Source organism: Chiloscyllium plagiosum, unplaced genomic scaffold (genome assembly GCF_037043375.1).
Source record: "Chiloscyllium plagiosum isolate Xiang-an unplaced genomic scaffold, Cpla_swu_hap1 HiC_scaffold_33, whole genome shotgun sequence".
Classification (NCBI taxonomy): Eukaryota; Metazoa; Chordata; class Chondrichthyes; order Orectolobiformes; family Hemiscylliidae; genus Chiloscyllium; species Chiloscyllium plagiosum.
In genome coordinates this window covers 25,092,317-25,108,875 of record NW_028270171.1, presented here as the reverse complement: position 1 = coordinate 25,108,875, position 16,559 = coordinate 25,092,317, and the positions used below count along the sequence as shown (strand labels likewise).

The following is a 16,559-nucleotide window of genomic DNA, read 5'->3' as shown; positions in this document are numbered from 1 at the left end:
AAAACTTAGTGACAATACTCTACTGGGAATAGTTGATCTTAAACAAGTGCTACAGCTGAACATATTCCAAGATCTGTAACGACACACTGAGGGACGCACTCAAATTTTGGGCCGCTGCTGCCAAGGTGTAACAGGGAAACAACACAGTCTCAGGTCTTTCTGACAAATTATCACATCGTTCTTTCAATTCTCAGGCCCTCTTGGTGCCTGACAATGAACAGAGATCGTTTCCTGCCCAAGTACAAAATGCCTTTTTTTTCACGACACAGAACTTTGAGAAATGTCAAAATTCCAGTGTTTTGTTGGTTCTTTTCTCTCTGCACAGACTGTACACAACTGATTTAGAACCTTTGTCTGCATTTCTATTTGATTTTTTATGAATAAAGTATATTTTTTAAATAAACAAAATCTGGAGAGAGAGAAGATCTGCCCGAACTTGCGAGCCCCCCCTTTGTGGAAGAAAGCCAGCCCTATATCGGGACAGGAAGGAGATTCCAATGGCCCAACATGGATTGTTCCAGTTAATACCCTCGCCTCCTTGACCACAAAGTGAAGTGGGAGATGGCACGGGGCAGGGTGACACTAGGCACACGGACACACAAGATGGCCACTGAGCCATAAGTTGGCCACTTGGTACACAAGATGGCCGCCAGACCACAATATGGAGAGAGACAGCAGAGCAAACACAGACACTGCCTGGGGCCAACAGAATGCCAGCACAATGCACTCACAACCGAGTAGATTAGTTTAAGGCAGATGGGAGAGACAATACACATGAATAACATATACTGCCCGCCGAAGGGTCTGCGTCCAGCCAACACCTTTGATAGAAATGCTAACTGTTTGATACAGACTCAATACAGAGTGATAATAGCCAGGGCTGCAGTAATCGTCCTTCTCAGGAAGAGCGATTAGAGCCCATTACTACAGCAACGGACTTCCGCGCAGACGCTGAAACTGGCAACAACTGCATTGAAATTAACAAAGGCCACACTGGAACTGACAATAACTGCACCGAAACGATCAAGGATTCTGCAATGTTTACAATAACCAAGCCATGTTACAGAGACAATAACCTCATCACTGAGCTATTATATCACAAAATGTATGACAGTATCTTGACATGTGCTCCGGGTTGAGAGAAGAATCACAGCTGACCACTGTGCTGTTGGTGCCGCTGTCCCCCCGGAGCTCCGGGATTTCCTTGTACAATAAACTCTGTCGTTGAACCCCGACTCTGACTCAGAGGCTGGTGATTTTCAGAAGTTGCCTTCCCACAAATGTTTGTCCAATCTGTGGATATGGCACTCCAAGTTCTCCAACGATGGCCTAACTACCTCACGTCTCCATCATAGCCTCCTTGCAATTGTATTCAATACCTTGACTAAGAAAGGTAAGGACCCAAATGCAGAGCCACAGCCCCATCAGTTTCAAACTTAAACACCCAGATTTCAATCATTTCCATTGACATATTGGACCTTATCATAAATACCAAACATGCAGGTAATCTGTGGTTCAGCTGGTAATGTTGACAGAATATAGCTAACTCTGACACCAACACAACCAAAACAGAAGTTGCTTTGTCCATAGATAGGTAGGTCTATCTGTTGGAGGCCCAGTGACCTCATGGGTAAGGCAATAACTTCCTAAACTGGAGATTGTGGGCTCAAGTCTTATTTGGGGTTTTGATTTTGTTGAAACCTTCACTGTGCAGCTGATCTCAATCCTGTGTGGTCACGTGACCATGGCAACAAAATCAGGCATTCTCAATTGATCCTCAGCTGGAGATATTTGACCTGACAGAAAATTGGCCAAACTAAATTAAACAGCAGCTATCAGCTCCAGAGAACAGTGCAGCTCAGATCAAGGAGCTACAAAGGTTCAAGAAGAAGCCGGTTCCAACCAGACTGAGGGCTGTATATTGGAGAAGTATCAGGTTTTCAGCCATTATGACTGTGCTTTCTCTTTCTGGGAATTCACCCCCATATCCTGAAAATTCTGTATTTTTCTGACACAATTTCCCACCAACCCAATACAGACCTGGGGACTTTTCTCGGGGAGATGAGAAATCGACTTGACCTCAGACAAAGATCAGTCTTGAAGACAGGGTTTAAAAGTCTGACACCCCAGATGGGACTTGAACCCACAATCCCTGGCTTAGGAGGCCAGTGCCTTATCCATTAGGCCACTGGGGCTGCACATAATGAAGAAAAATGGCAGCCTTGACATACTGCTCTGAGACCTCTCATAGTGTGTTTTTCTGAGTTTTATATCCTTCCTGATTGTTTTTTACCCCTTCCATCTCATGCTAGATTGTTTGCTCCTTGATAAATTGATCTCGCCTCCCATTTCTCCCCAAATGGACATTTGAGAAATCACAGCGGGTCAGACAGCATCCAAGGAGCAGGAGAGTCGACATTTCGAGCATAGGCCTGAGGAGAAGATGCTGGAAACATCGACTCCCCTGCTCCTCGGATGCCACCTGACCAGCTGTACTTTTCCAGCACCACACAGTTTGACTCTGATCTCTAGCATCTGCCGTGTTCACTTTCTCCCAGTCGAGAAATCAACTCAACTCCAACTTTGCAGATCCACAGTTTGAGGCAAATGTAGCAGACAGGAGAAGGGAAAGGGCTCAATGTTATTGTGTGCAGCACTTTCAAGATATTTGCAGTTTGTGGGGAAGGAGGAAGTGGAGATGTTGCAAAAAACTGCATTGAGGACAAATCAACACAATCTTAGCGGGCATTCAGCCCATTGTGGCTGTGCTGTCTCTTTCAGACAATTCACCTCTAGATCTCCCAAATCCTGGAATTACCTTGTGCAAGTTTCTATTACACATCATTTGCATAAGCTCAACGTAGGCACAGTGATTTTTAACAGAGTACTGTCGATGAAAAATTCCCTCTCTCCCTTTCTCCCAATATCTTCAAACTGTGACCCCACGTGCTGGTCCACTTTGTTCCACAAATCCGGACGACACAGGTTTCTGTACAATGGTAGATACTTTATTATCGGGCAGTTGGCGGGAGATTCAAAATGTCCCCAAAGGGAGCCATGAGTCTCCTTGTAATGACACCTCTCCATGAATCTCTGCCCTACACACACACAGACAGTGTCTTTTATAGGGATTAAACAAAAGGTTTATCAGTCACATGGGCGATTGTATTAAACATAGTTTAAAGCAGGTAATTATCAATTTACAAAGCCCGATGAACAGCGATGTCCTGTGCTAACGTGTGAATAGATGACAGAAGCTCATTATCATATTCTTCATGATGATGTGTTGATGGGAAGAGATGAAGACAGAAGGGCTTTGCCTGCTGGAAATGGGGGATTCACATCCCTATGCTAATATGGAGGGGAAGGAAGACAATGGGAGTGGGAGGCAGTTTAACAGGGTTGTGGCCAAGGCTAGCAGTCTTGTGTGGAAAGGGCAAATCCCTCTGTCCAGGACTACAGGGGGAATCCACATGTGTGGCTCCACTAGGCTCTATTTCTGAGATACAGTCAGCCTCCCCCCTGACTGAGATGTTCTGTCTGTATTGTAAGATACAGGCTTTCCGTTGATACTGGTAGTGGAATGTTTAACCCTTGAGTCCCCAATGTGTCCTGAAAGAGAAGCAAAGCATGGAACTGACCCCTCTCTGTGCATTTTAACTTCCTCACCAATATGCCAATATTTCCATGTACAAGTTTGAACAAGACTACTTTGCTGCACAGGAACCTCCAACCAACACTATACACCAGATATATTGACAACATTCTCTTCCTCTGGACCTACGGCGAGGAATCGCTGAAGCAACTACACAGTGAGATCAACAAATGGCATCCCACACTCAGACTTACCATGGACTACTCTTTAGTATCTGTCTCATTCTTGGACACATGCACCTCCATCAAGGACAGGCACATCAATACCTCACTCTACCACAAACCCACGGAAAACCTCATGATGCTGCACTTTTTCAATTTCCACCCCCGAAACATATTAAAACAGCCATAACCCACTGACAAGCCCTACACATACACAAGATCTGTTCAGATGAGGAGGAACGTGACGGACACCTGAAGATGCTGAAAGACACCCTCATAAGAACAGGGTACAATACTCAACCCATCAATCACCAGTTCTGACATGCCACTGCGAATAACCATAATGACCTCCTCAGGAGATAGACACAGGATACAACCGATAGGGTACCTTTCATTTTCCAGTACTGCCCAGGAGCGGAAAAACTATATCATGTTCTACACAGCCTGCAACACATTATCGATGAGGATAAGCACCTCGCCAAGACCTTCCCTACACCTCCACTTCTCACCTTTTAACAAGCACCAAACCTTCAACAGACCATTTTTCACAGCAAACTGCCCAGCCTTCAGGACAACATCGACCACAACACCCATACAACCCTGTCATGGCAACCACTGCAAGACATGTCAGAGTGTCGCCATGGATACCACCATTACACATGGAGACAACACCCACCATGTATGCAGCAGGTACTCATGTGACTCGGCCAATGTTGTCTATCTCATACGCTGCAGGCAAGGTTGCCCTGAGGCATGGTACATTGGCGAGACCGAGCAGGCGCTATGACAACAGATGAATGGACACTGCGCAACAATCACCAGACACGGGTGTCCCCTCCCAGTCAGGGAACACTTCAGCAGTCAGGGACATTTGCCCTCAGATCTTCGGGTGACCATCCTCCAAGGGAGACTTCGGGATACACAACGACACAAAGTGGCCGAGCAGAGGCTGATAGCCAAATCTGGTACACAAGGGGATGGCCTCAACTGGGACCTTGGGCTCATGTCACACTACAGCTGACCCCATTACACTATACATTCTCTCAAAGACATACACACACACACACACACGCACACGCACACGCACACACGCACGCACCACAGTGGTTAGCACTGTTGCCTCACAGCGCAAGAGACCTGGGTTCGATTCCCGCTTCAGGCGACCAACTGTCTGGTGTTTGCACATTCTCCCCGTGTCTGCGTGTGTTTCCTCCCACAGTCCAAAGATGTGCAGGTCAGGTGAATTGGCCATGCTAAATTGCCCGTAGTGTTAGGTAAGGGGTAAATGTATGGGTGGGTTGCGCTTCGGCGGGGCGGTGTGGACTTGTTGAGCCGAAGGGCCTGTTTCCACACTGCAATCTAATCTACTCACACCCATAATCACAGGCTTATACATCTTCACACTCAAATGCACATAGTCTCTCTCTCTCATGTACGCGTGTACACACACATAGGTCTTCGGGATGAATTTGTATTTGCACAATCTGCAGTCAGTCAATGGAGTATTTTATACATTCCACTTTGGAAATAGTCCCAGTCTGCTCGGAGTGCGTCTGGGAAAATTAACAACCAGTGAAATTCACAACTAATCTTGGAGGAACCTATTTGGGAGAGGTCACAGCACAGAAATAGACAAGTGAATATTTTACGTGTGGCCTTACAGTAAGTCTGCAGTGGTGGGTAGAGTGGGTTCTTTCTTGATTATATGTTTTATTGAGCTATGTCTCTTGATTAAACTTAAAATATAAGCCATAAGTATTAATTTAACCTGGAGCAGTGTTTGGTAGAGGAATAAGAGTGCTATTTTCTGGGTCTGTAGATTGAGAAAAACAAAAATGGCTTTAGTAGAGTGATATGCTCTTCTTGTCGGATGTGGGAGTTTTAGGGAGAGTTTACCGGTTACTGAGGATTATGTCTGCAATAAATGCTGTTGGTTGCGAATCCTATCAGATCGAATGGATTGGTTGGAGAGACAGTTAGAGACCATGAAGTATTCACAAAAGCAAGGGGATGTGATGGATGGCAGTTATAGGAAGGGGGGGAAAGTCTCATATATAGTCACATAGATGGGTTAACGCCAGGAAAGGTAAGAGAGGTAGGCAGGTAATGCAGGATTCTTCTGTGGTTATTCCCATTTCAAACAAATATGCTGTTTTGGAAAATGTAGGGGGTGATGGATTCTCAGGGGAACGTAGCACGAACAGCCAAGTTTCTGGTATTGAGACTGGCTCTAATGCAATGAGAGGTACGTCAGGTTCCAAGAGATCAATTGTGTTAGGGGACTCTCTAGTCCGAGTCACAGACAGATGCGTGTGCAGCCAGCAGCGAAAAAGCAGAATGGTGTGTTGCCTCCCTGATGCCAGGATCAAGGATATCTCACAAAGGGTGCAGAATGGAAGGGGACTAATATACTGGCAGGGAGATTTGCTCAAGCTGCTCAGGAGGATTTAAACTAGTAACATGAGGGGGTGGGACCCAGGGAGATAGTGAGGAAAGAGATCAATCTGAGACTGGTACAGTTGAGAACAGAAGTGAGTCAAACAGTCAGGGCAGGCAGGGACAAAGCAGAGAATAAGGAAGGACTGATAAATTAAACTGCATATATTTCAATGCAAGAGGCCTAACAGGGAAGGCAGATGAACTCAGAGCATGGTTAGGAACATGGGACTGGGATATCATAGTAATTACAGAAACATGGCTCAGGGATGGACGGGGCTGGAAGCTTAATGTTCCAGGATACAAATGCTACAGGAAGGACAGAAAGGGAGGCAAGAGAGGAGGGGGAGTAGTGTTTTTATTGGGATTGTACTATCGATTCCATAACAGTCAGAGGGAAATTGAGAAACAAATTTGTTCGGCCATCTCAGTTATCTCTCAGCATAACAGGGTGATTATGGTAGGGGATTTTATCCTTCCAAACATACACTGGGATTGCCAGTGTTAAGGGTTTAGATGGAGAGGAATTTGTTAAGGATGTACAAGAAAATTTCCTGATTCAGTATTGGATGTACCTACTAGAGAAGGTGCAAAACTTGACCTACTCTTGGGAAATAAGGCAGTGCAGGTGACTGAGGTGTCAGTGGAGGAGCACTTTGGGGCCAGCGTCCGGAATTCTATTAGTTTTAAAGTAGCGATGGAAAAGGATAGATCGGATCTTTAAGTTGAAGTTCAAAATTGGAGAAAGGCTCATGTTGACGGTATTAGGCAGGAACTTTCAAAAGCTCACTGGGGCAGATGTTCGCAGATAAAGGGACGGCTGGAAAATGGGAAACCTTCAGAAATGAGATAACGAGAGTCCAGAGAAAGTATATTCCTGTCAGGGTGAAAGGAAAGGCTGGTCGGTATAGGGAATGCTGGATGACTAAAGAAATGGAGGGTTTGGTTAAGAAAAAGAAGGAAGCATGGGCTTTTTCCCGAAATGTCGATTTTCCTGCTCCTCGGATGCTGCCTGACCTGCTGTTCTTTTCCAGCACCACTCTGATCTAAACTCCCTCAAATATCAGTAAGGTGGCCTTTGTGTGGAGCAGCAGGAGATGGGGGGAGATACTAATTGAGTATTTTGCATCAGTGTTTACTGTGGAGAAGGACATGGAAGACATCGACTGTAGGGAAATAGATGGTGACATCTTGAAAAATGTGCATATTACAGAGGCAGAAGCGCTGGATGTCTTGAAATGCATAGAAGTGGATAAGTCCCCAGGATCTGATCAGGTGTATCCTAAAACTCTGTGGGAAGCTCGGGAAGTGATTGCTGGGCCTCTTACTGAGATCTTTGTGTCATCGATAGTCACAGGTGAGGTATTGGAAGACTGGAGGTTGGCTAATGTGGTGCCACTGTTTAAGAAAGGTGGTAAGGACAAGCCAGGGAACTATAGACCAGTAAGCCTGACCTCGGTGGTGGGCAAGTTGTTGGAGGGAATCCTGAGGGACAGGATGTACATGCATTTGGAAAGGCAAGGACTGATTAGGGATCGTTAACATTGCTTTGTGCGTGGGAAACTTGATTGAGTTTTGTGAAGAAGTAACAAAGAGGATTGATGAGGGCAGAGCAGCAGATGTGATCTATATGGACGTCAGTAAGGCATTCAACAAGGTTCAAGGAGAAAGTGAGGAGTGCAGATGCTGGAGATCAGAGCTGAAAATGTGTTACTGGAAAAGCGCAGCAGGTCAGGCAGCATCCAAGGAGCAGGAGAATCGACGTTTCGGGCTTGAGCCCTTCTTCAGGAATGAGGAAAGTATGTCCAGCAGGCTAAGATAAAAGGTAGTGAGGAGGGACTTGGGGGAGGGGCATTGGAAATGCGATAGGTGGAAGGAGGTCAAGGTGAGGGTGATAGGCCGGAGTGGGGGTGGGGGCGGAGAGGTCAGGAAGAAGTTTGCAGGTTAGGAAGGTGGTGCTGAGTTCGAGGGATTAGACTGAGACAATGTGGGGGGAGGGGAAATGAGGAAACTGGAGAAATCCGAGTTCATCCCTTGTGGTTGGAGGGTTCCTAGGCGGACGATGAGGTGCTCTTCCTCCAACCGTCATGTTGCTATGGTCTGGCGATGGAGGAGTCCAAGGACCTGCATGTCCTTGGTGGAGTGGGAGGGGGAGTTGAAGTGTTGAGCCACGGGGTGGTTGGGTCTTACAACCTTATACTCCACAACCACCTGCCGAAGCAGCTGTGCTCCGAAAGCTAGTACTTTGAGAGAAACCTGTTGGACTACAACCTGGTGTTGTCTGATTTTTAACGATGACTATTAGAAACTTGCACAAGGTAATTCCAGGATTTGGGAGATCTTGGGGTGAATTGTCTGAAAGAGACAGCACAGCCACAATGGGCTGAATGCCTGCTAAGATTCTGTTGATTTAGAACATACAACATAGAACATAGAACAGTACAGCACCGAACAGGCCCTTCAGCCCACGATGTTGTGCTGACCATTGATCCTCATGTATGCACCCTCAAATGTCGGTGACCATATGCATGTCCAGCAGTTTCTTAAATGTCCCCAATGACCTTGCTTCCACAACTGCTGCTGGCAACGCATTCCATGCTCTCAAAACTCTCTGCGTAAAGAACCTGGCTCTGACATCCCCTCTATACTTTCCTCCAACCAGCTTAAAATTATGACCCCTGGTGTTAGCCATTTCTGCCCTGGGAAATAGTCTCTGGCTATCGACTCTATCCATGCCTCTCATTATCTTGTATACCTCAATTAGGTCCCCTCTCCTCCTCCTTTTCTCCAATGAGAAAAGTCCGAGCTCAGTCAACCTCTCTTCATAAGATGAGCCCTCCAGTCCAGGCAGCATCCTGGTAAACCTCCTCTGAACCCTCTCCAAAACATCCACATCTTTCCTATAATAGGGCGACCAGAACTGGACGCAGTATTCCAAGTGCGGTCTAACCAAAGAAAGCATTTGTCCTCAATGCAACTTTTTGCAACATCTCCACCTACTTCTTCCCCACTAACTGCAAATACCTTGAAAGTGCTGCACAAAATAACATTGAGCCCTTTGCTATTTTCCTGTCTGCTCCATTTTCCTCAGACTTGAGTTGTGCAATGTTGGAGTTTGGTTGGTTTCTTGTCTGTCCGTTTGGCAACAAATGGGAAGCGAGATTGATTTATCAAGCAGCCAATTTTTTAGCATGAGATGGAAGTTGTAAAAAACAATAAGTGAGAGTATAAAACTGAGAAAACCACAATATGAGCCATCAGGGTGCAGTATTTAAAGGCTGCCAGTTTAAAAGCAGATATGTAGCCCCTGTGGCCTAATGGATAAGATATTGGGCTCCTAAGCCAGAGATTGTGGGTTCAAATCCCCTCCTGAGTGGATAACCTTCATAGGTTGCCCTCATGGAACTTTACTTCTAATCTACATTATAAAAATCCCCAGGTCTGCATTCAGTTGATGGGAAGTGCTGTCAACATAATCTTGCACAAAGTTGTCGGGGATCTGCAGGATTGGGTCGAAATTGCCTGAAAGAGACAGCAGAGCCACAATGGTGAAAGAACTGCTGAGATTCTCCTGGGGCTGGCATCGTGACTCACAGTGTCAGGGTCTTGGGTTTGATTCCTCCCTTGAGGGTCTGTTTGTGTCGAGTTTGCACATTCTCTCCATGGGGTACTCGGAGTGCTTTGTTTTCCTCCCACAGCTCAAAGATGTGCAGGTTCGGTGGATTGGTTTTGGGGAATGCAGGGTGAGAGGATAGGGATTGGGCCTGGATGGGATGCTCAGAGGCTGAGTTTGGACTTGATGGGCTGAATGGCTTGTCCCCCTCACTCTAGGGCTTTTATGAACAAGTTTGGAGCAGATGGTCAGAGCTCTGCTGCAGATCCCAGTCAAGGCTTTGCTAAGGGACTGGCATCCAGGTGTGTGTTCATATCCTTCTTTTCCCTGATCTTCCAGAATGTTCTGTAGCTTTGGCCAAACGGGTCATGAGCTGGGTTCACATCATCCAATGGGGTCACATTGCCAGGAGCTAGACAACGGATTTACTCAGACTGACACTTCCAGTCATCGAGTCGTAGAGATGTACAGCACAGAAACACACCCTCGGTCCAACCCGTCCATGCCGAATAGATATCCCAACCCAATCTAGTCCCACCTGCCAGCACCGGCCCATCTCCCTCCAAAGTCTTCCTATTCATATACCCATCCAGATGCCTATTAAACAATGTAATTGTACCAGCTTCCACCACTTCCTCTGGCAGCTCATTCCACACACACACACCACCCTCTGCCTGAAAAGGTTGCCCCTTAGGTCTCTTTTATATCTTTTCCCTCTCACTCTAAACCTAAGCCCTCTAGTTCTGGACTCGCCCACCCCAGGGAAAAGACCTTGGCTGTTTACCCTATTCATGCTCCTCATGATATTATAAACCTCTGTAAGGTCACCCCTCAGCCTCCGATGCTGGGATCCTATCCTTAGAGTAACTGGTATCAGCTTCCACTGCTGTGACTCTGTGTTCAACCTCATCCGTCTTCTTTTCCAGGTCTCCCAGCTGCTGTTCATGCTTCTGCAGCATGATAGAGATCGGGGCCAGCTTCACCTCTATCTGCTTCCCCAACATCTCGCGAGATTTCGCGAGCTACTTCACCAAGGCCTGGTAGGCAATTGAGCCCAAGGATCCTGCAGGCTGGGCTGGGAGCCTGGCCTCAGACACTGCTCCTTCCTTCTTCAACATCTCTGGATGATGAAAACGCAGGTAAGTTGATTTTTCACAATGTCCTGGGACTCCACAACCTTTTCAGAGCCCCAGGATATCGCGATGGTCCGGATTGGGCGTGATAGAAATTCTTCCCGCTTGTGCTGTGGTGCGGAGCTCTGCAACATGATCGTCCGAGATCACCGCCATCTTGGATCCCCAGAGTGCAGTGAGAGTATAAAACTCAGAAAAACACACAATGAGAGGTCAGGGTGCAGTATTTAAAGGCTGCCATTTTTGCTTAAACTGTGCATCCCCAGTGGCCTAATGGATAAGGTATTGGCCTCCTAAGCCAGGGATTGTGGGTTCGAGTCCCATCTGGGGTGTCTGACTTTTAACCCTTGTCTTCATGGCTGATCTTAGTCCGCAGTCAAGTCGATTTCTCATCTCCTCTGGAGAAGTGCCCAGGTCTGTGTTGGGTTGGTGGCTACAGAATGTTGATGCCAAGTCAAGGCTTCGTGAAGGGACTGGCATCCAGGTGTGTGTCCCTATGCTCCTTTTCCCTGATCTGCCCGAATGTTCAAATCAACATCATCCCATTAAAGATATTTTGTTTCTTGTGTTAATGAGAAGGGATTTGCCTTCAAGAGCACAAAGGTTTTGGATGTTGTCCCTTGAGGTTTGCTGATGAAACCGTTGATGTGCCGGGCCAACTGCAGATAATGGCAGAGACACTCTCCAGTGGTGACTGTCAGCGTTACCAGCCGTGAAGACTTCATCCAAGAAACTGACGGTGATCTTGACCGCGGTCTCACCACGGCCTGCAAATCACAATCGGCTTAACCAGACTCAAGAACTAAAGAGAAACCAAGAACATCTCACCGATATTACCATGAAGATTGGTCACAGCAAAGGATCAACAGCGAGACCGCAAAAACACATTTCATATCTCTCTGTGCTGTAACTTTCTGCTGTCTTTCTCCATTGAAATAATATCCAGCTGCTTTATTCTTCCTACCAAAGTGTATCACCTCACACATTCCCACATTGTCTTTCATTTGCTCAGTTTTTGGCCGCTCCCTTGACCCATCCATCTCCCTCTGGAAACTCAGTGAGTCAGCCTCAGCAGTTGCCTTCCCACAAACGTTTGTCTCTTTCTGGGAATTCAGCCGTAATCCTGCAGATCCCCAAGATACTTGTGTAAGGTCACATGGGACACCACATCCCATCAACTGAATGCAGACGTGGGGATGTTGCAAAGTGGATTAAAGATTAATGACACACAAAGAAGAGTCAGACACCCCAGATGGGACTTGAACCCACAATCCCTGGCTTAGGAGGCCAGTGCCTTATCCATTAGGCCACTGGGGCCACATGTGTGATGTTAAAATGGCAGCTTTTACGTTTTGTTTTGCAAGAACACACTGACTGTGGCTCAGCCAGCACAGAGTCAGTGCCCTGGACTGAGGGGATTCTAAATCTCCTGGTTATATATGGTTTTTCCTTTACCCCCACACTGCTGCCGAACTGCGGTAGTGCTTATATTTTCCCCAGCACCATGTTGTGTGTGTGCAGGTGTGAGACACAGTGAAAGACAACAGATGTACAAATCTTTATTCAATTCCCACCACCAGGAAGAAAGGAAACACCCGAGTGGCCAGTGACAAGCATCAAAGGGCAATGCTGCGTGATCAAACAGTGAGGGGGAGGGCACACTCTGAACAGCTCAAGGATGTTAGTAGACTCTGGGTGCTCCTTCTCCAGGAACACCCGGGCTCGAACGTAACCGCGGAAGAGGGTCAGGCAATCGGCCCTAACAACCAGTTTGGCCAGGCCCAGGAGCAGACCCACGAGGAGATCCTCTGACCAACCCTCCCCCCTTGGCACTGGGTGCCCAATGATGGGGAGTGTGGGGCTGAAGTCCAACCAGAAACAGAGGAGAAGGTTTCCCAGAAAGCTAAAAAGGGAGTGCAAACACCCTGTTCCATGGACTCCACAGCACCACAGAACAAGCAGTTGGGCTGGGAGTCCGTGAACCACCGCAATCTGCCGACTGCCGCGTGCAATACCCTCCTCCCCAGATCCCCGTGAGAAAGGGGGAGGACTCCCATGTAGAGAGCCCTTCACTGGGGATGGTCCCCACCGCCCGGTGGAAAATGGGCACGCCAGGGTGTGTCCGGGAGGTGGATGAGGGTGTGCAGCAGCAGTCTGTACAGGGCCCTCTGTGATACACCCCTGAAAGGGACAAAACTAAAACTCCAGAGACAGCGCAGTTTGTGCGGCACAGGCTCCCGCAGGAAGTACAGGACCCTGGGGCCAATGTGAAATTCCGTTCGGGCAGGAGTGAGCACAGACGGGATCCCACCGCACACCTGAGCATCCTCCAACTGGGGCACTACGTCGGGTCCGAGCACCGCCATTTTAAAGCGTCGGATGTCGGTGGCCACGTACCGGACGTCTACCGCTGCCCTGCTCGCTATGTCCTGCGGCAGCGTCCAGCCCAGGCCCCCACCATCCAGCACGTCCCCGACCCTGGTCACCCTGGACCAAAGTGAACAGCCGGTACCACAGCATGGCAGCCACCAGCTGGTTTATGACCAACACTCGACTCCTGTGAGACAGCACTCGGAGCAGTCCTGTCCAGAGGCCTAGGCGAGACGAGACTTTGGTCTCCAGCTCCTGCCTGTTCGCCGGACAGGATTCCTCAGCCGAACTGAGGTAGACCCCCAGGTCGTGGAGATGGTGGTACTGCAGCTGAACCCCCGTAACTCCTCTGGCAGAGACTCCAGCTGCCTCGGACTGACCAGTCGTCTGGAATATTGGGCCCAGTTGATCCTGGTGGAAGAGGCCACTGAGTACACGGCCTGGCACACACACATCCTCCCCAGGTCAGCCGGGTCGGTGAAAGAGAGGAGCATGTGGTCAGTGTAGGCCGAGATGACCACCCCCATGCCCGCACCGCGCAGAACCAGCCCCGACAACCTCCTCCACAAGAGGCACAGGAAAGGCTCCACGCACAGGGAATCCAGCTGGCCGCACAGGGGGCAGCCTTGGGGTACTCCTCTCCCAAAGTGAAGGGGCGCTGTCATGGAGCTGTTAACTTTAAAACTAATTGCACCTGCCTCCACTTGGTCCACACCCACAAAAGCATTTCCTGTCATGTACCTGTCCAAATGTCTTTCTCATAGAATCCATACAGTGTGGAAACAGGCCATTTGGCCCAACAAGTCCACCCAGACTCACTCCCCGACATGTCCTCCTGCCAAATGCACCCAACCTCCACATCCCTGAACAGTCTGGGCAATTTTGCATGGCTAATTTACTTGTGGGAGGAAACTGGAGCACCTAGAGGAAACCCACACAGACACGGGGAGAAAGTGCAAAACCCACACAAATTGTCACCAGAGGCTGGAATTGAACCTCGGTCCCTGGTGCTATGAGGCAGCAGGGCGAACCACGGAGCCAACTTGGAAACTCTACAATATCCCTGGTTTAGGAAGTCAGTGCCTTATCCAGTAGGCCACTGGGGCTATGCCCATGAAGGTAAAATGGCAACCTTTAAATACTGAACCCGGCCCTGTCATATTGTTTTTTTCTGAGTTTTCTACTCTTCCTGATTGTTTTTTACCCCTTCCATCTGATGTTAAATTGTCGGCTGCTTGATAAATTGATCTCGCCTCCCATTTGACCCCAAACGGGCATTTGAGAAATCACAGCCGGTCAGACAGCGTCCGAGGAGCAGGAGAGTCGACATTTCGAGCATAGGCCTGAGGAGCTTATACTCGAAACATCGACTCCCCTGCTCCTCGGATGCCACCTGACCAGCTGTACTTTTCCAGCACCACACAGTTTGACTCTGATCTCTCGCATCTGCAGTGCTCACTTTCTCCCAGTCGAGAAATCAATTCAACTCCAACTTTGCAGACCCATAGTTTGAGGCAAATGGAGCAGACAGGAGAAGGGAAAGGGCTCAATGTTATTGTGTGCAGCACTTTCAAGATATTTGCAGTTAGTGGGGAAGGAGGAAGTGGAGATGTTGCAAAAAGCTGCATTGAGGACAAATCAACAGAATCATGGCAGGCATTCAGCCCATTGTGGCTGTGCTGTCTCTTTTAGACAATTCACCCCAAGTTCTCCCAAATCCTGGAATTACCTTGTGCAAGTTTCTATGTCACATCATTTGCCATAATCTCAACGAGACCACAGTGATTTTTAACAGAGTACTGTCTATGAAAAATTCAGTCAGCATGGATTGAGATGAAGTTGACATGGAATGAAAATCAGCAACAAAGCTCAGGCTTAAAACCCAAACACCCCAGATGGGACTTGAACCCACAATTACCAGCTTAGGGAAGCCAGTGCCTTATCCATTAGGCCCCTAGCACTCCCACCTTGGACTCTCTGTGGAAAGTGTTGACCTCAAACAAGTGCTACAGCTGAGCAGGTTCCAAGATGGAGGATGACATGTTGAGGGACACACTAAAGTATGGAGCAGCTGCTGTCAAGGTGTAACAGTTAAAGAACACTGTCTAAGGCCTTTCTGACCAGTTGTGACATCGTTCCTTCATTTCTCAGACCCTCTTGGTGCCTCAGAATGAAGAGAAATCATTTCCTGCCTCAGTAGAAAGATCTGCCCGAACTTGCGAGCCCCCCCTTTGTGGAAGAGAGCCAGCCCTATATCGGGACAGGAAGGAGATTCCAATGGCCCAACATGGATTGTTCCAGTTCATACCCTTTCTCAGATGGATAGAGCTGGAGAGACAGTAAACATTGTGGGAATTTGGGAAATGCTGACAATCTGTTTTAATATTTTGTTAATAAAATCAAGTTGAACCGCAAACCAAATTTTGTCCCCCTTTGTCCACATCACCAACAAGAATACTGAAGGAAAGTTGAGTTTAATTACATTGTGTTGTTAATGTTTATCTGGTTGATCAGTGGAAATTAAAAGCCATGTCACACAACAGGCAGAGTCAATCTTTAGCTGAGTAGAAGTTCAGCAGAGAGAAACAGACTTACTTTGTGATATAATAGGTAATTCCTGTCCCATTGATCTATTAACTGCAGGGAACTTTCAGATACGTGGTATCTTTAGAGCAATTAAATATCCTCCCAAGATATATGCTTTCACTCTCAATTGAAGATGTTATAACTTCAATGGCTAAGAGTATTAACCAATAAATCAATGCCAAGCCAGTTGAAGTATTACACTTGGCACATCATCATCGCTGTAATTGCAGAATGCAGCATAACCTATTCCGTCTTCTAACCTACTGACAGCCTACTTTTCAGAAGTCTCCTTACACTACTCTGAAAACAAATTGAAATAAAGCAATTAAACCAAATAAGCACAAATTAAAATGTCACAGTCATTTAAAAAGGCTCTTACACTTACAGAGACACAGAGTTTTTTTTTTAGATTAGAACACTTACAGTGTGGAAACAGGCCCTTCAGCCCAACAAGTCCACACCGACCCGCCGAAGCGCAACCCACCCAGACCCATTCCCCTACATTTACCCCTGCACCTAACACTATGGGCAATTTAGCATGGCCAATTCACCTGACCTGCACATTTTTGGACTGTGGGAGGAAACCGGAGCACCCGAAGGAAACC

At 47.6% G+C, this 16,559-nt stretch overlaps 3 non-coding genes across 3 annotated transcripts; 1 reads left to right on the top strand and 2 right to left on the bottom strand.

The window, feature by feature from the left end:
• Positions 1-2,122: 2,122 nt before the first annotated feature.
• On the bottom strand, positions 2,123-2,195 carry trnar-ccu (transfer RNA arginine (anticodon CCU)). Its single transcript has one exon. It is a non-coding gene; the product is annotated as a tRNA-Arg (tRNA).
• Positions 2,196-11,257: 9,062 nt separating this feature from the next.
• On the top strand, positions 11,258-11,330 carry trnar-ccu (transfer RNA arginine (anticodon CCU)). Its single transcript has one exon. It is a non-coding gene; the product is annotated as a tRNA-Arg (tRNA).
• A 912-nt stretch (positions 11,331-12,242) lies between these two features.
• trnar-ccu (transfer RNA arginine (anticodon CCU)) lies at positions 12,243-12,315 on the bottom strand. Its single transcript has one exon. It is a non-coding gene; the product is annotated as a tRNA-Arg (tRNA).
• Between the last annotated feature and the right edge of the window lie 4,244 nt (positions 12,316-16,559).